Genomic DNA, 7,214 nt, shown 5'->3' with positions numbered 1-7,214 from the left:
GGCTGCAGGTCTCTGGAGGGAGGCCCTGCCTGCCTCGGTGACCCCGGGACTCCGCTTCTGCGGTGGCTGACTCCTTCACCCAAGGAAAGGCCTCCTCACGGTGCCAGCCCCAGCCCCAGCCCCACACTCGGATGTCCTGGGGCCGTGGTCGGCAAACTGCAGCTCACGAGCCACATGTGGCTCTTTGGCCCCTTGAATGTGGCTCTTCCTAAGCCTTAGGAGTACCCTGATTAAGTTAAAAACAATGTACCTACCTATATAGTTTAAGTTTAACAAATTTGGCTCTCAAAAGAAATTTCAATTGTTGTACTGTTGATATTTGGCTCTGTTGACTAATGAGTTTGCCGACCACTGGCCTGGGGTAGGGAGTGTTTCTATTCAGCGTCACCGCCTGGGCCTCAGCCCACCTGTTTCCTATTTACTGCTCTTCCTCGGGGAGTAACAGTCCTTCTGGGCCTTCAGCGTGGGAGGCAGAGTTGAGAGGGCCCCTAAACAGCAGCCTGGACTCAAACAGACCCAGAGAGAGTGTCCCAGCTCTGCCACCTCCCCGCTGTGTGACTTTGGGTCCATCGTCGTTGGCTCTCTCTAGGCCTCTGTTTCCTGGCCTGCAAAATAGGAATCGTATTTTTCCCTTCATGGCATTTTTTGAGAGGTGCATGTGCACGCATAAAAGGGAGGTGCTGGGTGCAGCGGCCGGTAGAGAGCGTCCTTTGCAGACACACAGGCCTTGATCTTAATAAAGTCTTTTTATAGGATGGCACTTACTGAGCCCCCAGACCCTTGGAGATACAAGGGCCGTGTGCTCAGTGAGTCTAATCCCCAACCCGGGGAAGGAGTGACTGCCTTCTATGTGGGGAGTGCCTAGCTCATTTATTCTTTCTTGGACAGGGGTCAGCAAACGTTTTCTGAAAGGGCCAGAACATTGAACAATGTTCATTGTACAATGAACATTTTAGTTTCTTTCCTGGCCATCCTGTTTCTGCTGTGACCACCGAGTCCCACCATTGTAACACAAAAGCAGCCCCAGGCAATACTTAGGCTGACGGGTGATTGTTCACACTGTACAATAGGCACCTATGTGCACTGTGACATATCGGCTGTGCTCCAGTCAGATCATATTTTCATGGTTTGTGCATCAATGATACAGGGGTAGCCAGAGCCTTGCACAGCATGGGCGGGGGATGAAAAGGGGGCAGGAGGAGGAGTCCCTGGGAAACAGTGGAGACACATTGGAAACCATGGGAGGGGATCCTGGACTGATAACAGGCTACTGCCCTCAGAGGGTTTACCGAGAAATTATGCTGCCCAAGCGCCACGGGGGCTGGGCCCGTGTACTGGGATTTCCGTCTTTGGATCTGGGCTACCACTGTGGGTAGAAGTCTGTGCCAGGGAACTCTGGTGAGAGTTAGTTTTCAGAGAGGAACTCAGCTGCCAACACCCAGCAGCTGAGAGAAAGGGGGCCTCATTGGTGAGGAGGGGATCTGGTGGTACCCCCTGCCCCCAGCATCCACTTCAACTGTTAATTCATAATGTCCATGCCTTGGTCCAAATATCCAATTCAGGAAATCGAACTGGCTCAGCCAGGTTTTAAATGAGTATCCCTTGTCGATCTTTGATCTAATCAGAGATGGCTGGAGTCACAAACATGGCCAGGTGGACCCAGGGTCATGGGGCAGACACAGGTGTTTAGTTGGGGTGATCAATATCTAGGAGAAAACCAGAATGCCTTTATGGAAACCATGAACTTGATACAGTCATCAGCTGAGCTATAAAGGTATAGCCCACAGGTGGGGAATGTCCGGCCTGAGGGCCAACGGGGAGAGAGAGATAGAAACATCAATGATGAGAGAGAATCATTGATCGGCTGCCTCCTGCACGCCCCACACTAGGGGTCGAGCCTGCAACCCGGGCATGTTTAGGGCGTTGAATCGCGACCTCCTGGTTCATAGGTTGATGCTCAACCACTGATACACGCCAGTTGGGCCTGCGAATGATGATATAAATATCCAAGTGGCCCTTGGCAGAAAAAAGGTTCCCTACCCCTGGTCTAGCTAAGTTCTCTGTTGGCCAAAGGAAAAAGAAAACCTGGTCATTTGGCATGATTTCCATCACACGCAAGTCCGTTTCACAGGAAAAAGAAAGGGCTTGGTTTTTAACCTATGGTCAATTCCAGGCCAATTTTGATTTTTTAAAAAACCTTATAATCTGATGAGTCCAGGTTGGAGTTGAGTCAATAGGACAGGGAACCCCACAAACACACCAACAATCCTGAATTCCACGTGGCCCCTCCGCATGGCCAGAGAAGGCAGCCCGTCTATCAGGCTGAGCCAGTGGCCTGGATGAGCCCGGAGGCAGAATCCCCTCCTGTTCCTCAGAAGGTGCCCAGGAAATGCCAGCTGGAGGCTGGGAGGATGACCACCCTCTTCCAGGCCTCTCCATCTTAGAAAATGGCACCCGTATACACGTGGCTTCAACTGGAAATCTGGAAATCACCACTGGCTTCCTCTCCCTCCCCAAACCCAAATCATCAGCATGTTTCTACCTCCAGAATGCATCTCAGATCCTTCCAGCACCTTCCACCTCGGCTGCCCCCACCCTACTCCAAGCCCACACCATCTCCTCCTGCCTACCTTCCTGCAAGAACCCCTCAGGGCTCAGTCTGTTTCTACTCCTGCCTCCTATCAAATCCGTTTGACACCTCCCAAGTAGCATAAAACTCTTTCATATTTTCCTTTTGCACGTAGACTGAGTTCCCTGCTTGAGCTGGCCTCTGCTTTTTTCAATGTCACCGTGGGCCCTTCTCCGGCATGCAGTGTTTTAAGTAAGACCAGGGACCTGGCCTGTCATGCTCATGGCCATCTCCTAGCTCAGGACCTGTTATGGAATGCCAATAAATATTTGTTGGATGGTTGGATGGATGGATAGATGGATCAAGGGACAGTGAGCAACCACATTTGATCAGATGACTTAAAGTCTCTCTCTCCTCGCAAGGGCTCCCAGCCACGCCATTAACTTCAAATTCAGATGTGCTTCCCTCTTGCCCAAATGAATCCTGGTCTTTGGTCACTGGTGGCTCTGGCTCCTGTGAGCTATGAGGTTTGGGAAGGTGTTAAGAACCACCGGTGCAGTACAACTGTGTCACCTCCACGTGCTGCCCAGCCCGGTGTGAATTACACACCTCAGGATCGTCACACAACCATTGATCTGCCCATTTGTACTTCTTTCCTTCCTTTAATCTTTCAGTGGGGTTTCCATCTTCCCTCTCGCATTTTAAACTCTCTCTGTTCCGTGGTTGTCTGTGTCAGGGAATGTATTTTTCTCCCCCTGATCTCTCCCATCCCATCAATCAGTTTTACAGAAACACACGGCCGCTCCCTTGGATCTTCAGCCTCACAAAGAACTATCACCTGGGCTGTGTGATGTTTCCTGTTCTAAGTGCATCTTTGATTTATTAAACATTTTGGAATAAAATTCTGCATATGGTTTGCATGTTGGCTAGTCCCCCCTCCCCCCTCCCTTCAATGCAGTAGAAAACTTGAAAGAGCGGAGGTATCTTGAGACATGGGTATCTCTTTCTGTCTGGACTTGTCAGCTTTCTGAGCGGAGTGTGCTATGCTATTTTCAAAGCCTTTTCTCTTTGGGGAAAGCAGGTCCTTGCTGAGGCCAATGCTGAGCCTCTAGTCCAGCACCTCTCTACAATGTACTTCCAGCCACTGCCTGACATCAACATCTTTCCGAAGTGCATTTGCTTGCTACCTCTGCAATGTGGTGGCAAGAGCCTGGGTTGGAGCCACTAATAAAGCCATTGACTTGCTGTGCGATTTGGGGCAAGTTGCTTGACTTCTCTGAGCCTGTCTTGAGTCATTTTTGTGTGGATTCAATGAGAAGGTATGTGGAAGTATGTGGCACACAGTATGTACTTGATTTGTGTTATCTTTTCCCCCTTTTCCATTCCATTTCTTGGTTTATTTTTAATTTATTATGGAAACGACAGCTTCCTCCAAATTGGCATGATAATCAGCGAAGCAAGTTTTTATAAAAGATGTTAGACGAGAGTGGAAACAAAATAACACAGCTGTGCAACTTCTCTCCCTGAGTCATGCATTCTTTCACTCATTTTAGGAGAATTCATTGTGTGGGGGGCACTATGGCACCCCAAGATGCATAAGAGATCTGTCTCTAGCGAGGGAAAATCAAGTAGGCAAATCTACAACCTATGCAAGCAGGTCCTTGCTGAGGCCAACTCTGAGCCACGCAGGATGCCTGGGGGTGGGAGGAAGACAAATTTGAAGAATGACAGGTGCAAAGTGGATTTCGTTCATGACTAACAACTAACACTCCTACTGAACCACACTCTCCCACCTCAGGCCATTCAGCAAAACCAACTGTTGCAGTGGTAATTATTATCTACTGGTATTACCCAACATAGTGACGGTGTGCCTAGCACCGGGCTTGGCTCTGTGGATGGAGATGGGAGAACAGACCTACCCACAGCCTCTATTTTCAAGGCGCTCACATCTTGGGGAGCAGTCCTTAATTTCCCTGACTCAGTTTCCTCATTTGAGATGGGAAAACAATATCAGTATCTATCTCACGGGGTGGTTACAACAATTCAATTGGTGATGATGTGTAAAATTCAAGGCGCTTGGAACCATGCTGGCACAGAGTGAATGCTCTGAGAGCATTGGTTAAATGTCTGTGTATTTTTTCTCTCCCACCAGCTTTATTCTCTGCCACCGTCGCCACTCCCCTGACATGCACCCCAAACCCTTGCAGGGCGTCCATGGCGGAGAACTACAAATCTCACCATCTCAAACAGCACCAGGGACCCGGGGAATCAGCACAAACAATGGGGAAAGAAAGAAATTGATTGTGGATGCAATGAGCAATATGCGAGACAGATGAGTGAGCCAGCAGGCACCTCTGCCTGGCACCAACAGCATCGAAGAATCTGGTGAAGCTGGCATCCAGCACCTTTGGAGAAAAGTCTAGGTTTAGACTTCCTTTCGGTCTTACCTCTGACTCCCGGACCAGCCAGGAGGCCAGCTGACCCCAGCGCTGAGCTGTGAGGACACCGTGACCCTTCCCTGCACATGCTGCCTAAGAAGGCAGGGGGTGGGGACCTACAGGGACCGACATGTGGATGATCGGATGCCTCTTTGTACCTGTGGCAGAACTACTCTCATTGTAACACCACCGGGCAGCAGGCTGAGAGGGGAAGCCGTGCCTTCCCACCCTCTGATTAGCAGAGGAGCCCTTGTTCTTTCCCGAAGAGCCAGCCTGGCGGCTGCTGAAAGCACAAACTGGCAGAGGTCTGTCCACAGCATGTGAAGTGTTTCGAGCAGCTCCTTTGACATAGCCTAGACCTCCGATGTTACGCCATTACCGCCCGGTGACATAATTAACGACCGATCAAGCGTTAGATCACGTGGAACAGACCACATCTGGCGCAGAATTTGAGAAGAGGACGTCAGGACGGTGTGGCCACAGGCTACGCATGGTGTCTGCAGGCTGGGATTGGATTCTAGCCCCTTCTCGTCCGGGTTGGTACCCCTGGGCAAATGCGCAACTTCCCTGGGTCTCTGTTTTCCCAATTGTAAAATGTAGCTCGTTTGACCCACTCTGCCGCCGTGGTGGTGGAAGGCTGGGATGCTTCGCGAACACAGTGCCCTCCTGATCGGAAGGGCTGGTTGTTCTCCTGCCCCTGCGGATCGCCCTCTTCCCTGAACTGTGGAATATCGATCCGTGTGCTGTCACCTGCCTTGCACCTAGCAGCCATTTCTGCAATTGTTTGTGCAACCCTACTTATCAGTTGACCTAGGGCAGGTGCTCTTGTCTGCAGAGTCCCCTTTGCCAGAGCTCACTTACTCCTCTGACCTGCTGGGGTCTGTGGAATGGGCTCTTTGCAGCCCCCAGGCCTGCCCAACCCCCGGGAAGGGGTCCTTGCAAAGGATGCATGTGAGTGTGTCGGTCTCTGCACGCCCATCTTTTGCATCTGTGCCCGCAGCCCCGCCCTCACCGCCATGCTGTGGCGCAGGCGTCAACATCCCTGTCTGCCTGGATCTCTGCAGGGGCCTCCACTTCCAGCTCTGCCTTCACTTCCAGACCTCACAGTGCCAGGTGAGTCCTCTTCTTTTTTATATATGTAAATATATTTTTATTGATTTCAGAGGAAGGGAGAGGGAGAGGGAGATAGAAACATCAATGATGACAAAGAATCATTAATCAGCTGCCTCCTGCACACCCCCTGCGGGGGATCGAGCCCGCAACCCGGGCGTGTGCTCTGACCGGGAATCGAATCTTGACCTCCTGGTTCATAGGTTGATGTTCAACCACAGAGCCATGTGGGCTGTGCCGGTGAGCCATCTTCTAAAATGTCAATGTGGTTGTGTCACTCATCCGCTTAAAAGTCATCATCGGTGCCTCATTGCCTACAGGACAAAGTCCAGGCTGATTATAGGAGGCCCTGCTGAGCGGCCCCTGGAGTCTTTTGCTTTTCTCCTCTCCCCACCCGCTTTATTCCCAACCACCATACACCCACCCTCCCCGCCAGGCACAGGCCTGCGGATGCTCTCACTTGTTTACACTCATAGTTCCCCTGCCAGTGACGTCTTCTCCCCGCTCTGGTTCTTGGAAGACTCGCTCTTTCTCTTTTACATCTCAGGTCAAAAGTCCTCCTGGGTAAAGCTTTCTTCCCCTAGAACTTGGAGTCCACTCTCTACCCTGAGGACTCCCTTGGCACCTTGAACATGTATGGCTGTAGGACCCCAGCATGTCATACCTGGGGACACTTTGAGGCACAGATTATAATTCTCTCGTCTTTGTGTCTCCAGCGCACAGTAGGGGCTCCATATCTGTTTGCTGGATGAGTGGATATGTACATGTCACCTTAGGGACGTCTGAGATAATAGGGATTGGGGAGTGGGGGAAAGGAAGGAGGAAGCGGGACAAAGCAGCTTGGAAACAAGCAGTGGCGCCCCCTGGAGATGATAGGCCCCCACATCTAGTTTGAGGCTGTTCCCATGATATTGTTGGGGCTGAGTAAATAGAAGCCGCAGGAACAGCAAATAAGGGAGCATTTGTCAATGAGGGAGCATTTGTCAATGCGTTTGTCAATGGCCCCGCGGGGATTGGTTCTTGCTGGAATAGGCCGCCCTTGCCTGTCAATACTCACAGTTCCCGCGTGTGCTGGCTCCAGCCTGACCCCGCCCACT

This window comes from Myotis davidii, unplaced genomic scaffold, assembly GCF_000327345.1.
Source record: "Myotis davidii unplaced genomic scaffold, ASM32734v1 scaffold107, whole genome shotgun sequence".
Lineage (NCBI taxonomy): Eukaryota > Metazoa > Chordata > Mammalia > Chiroptera > Vespertilionidae > Myotis > Myotis davidii.
Note: the sequence above shows the minus strand (reverse complement) of the source record.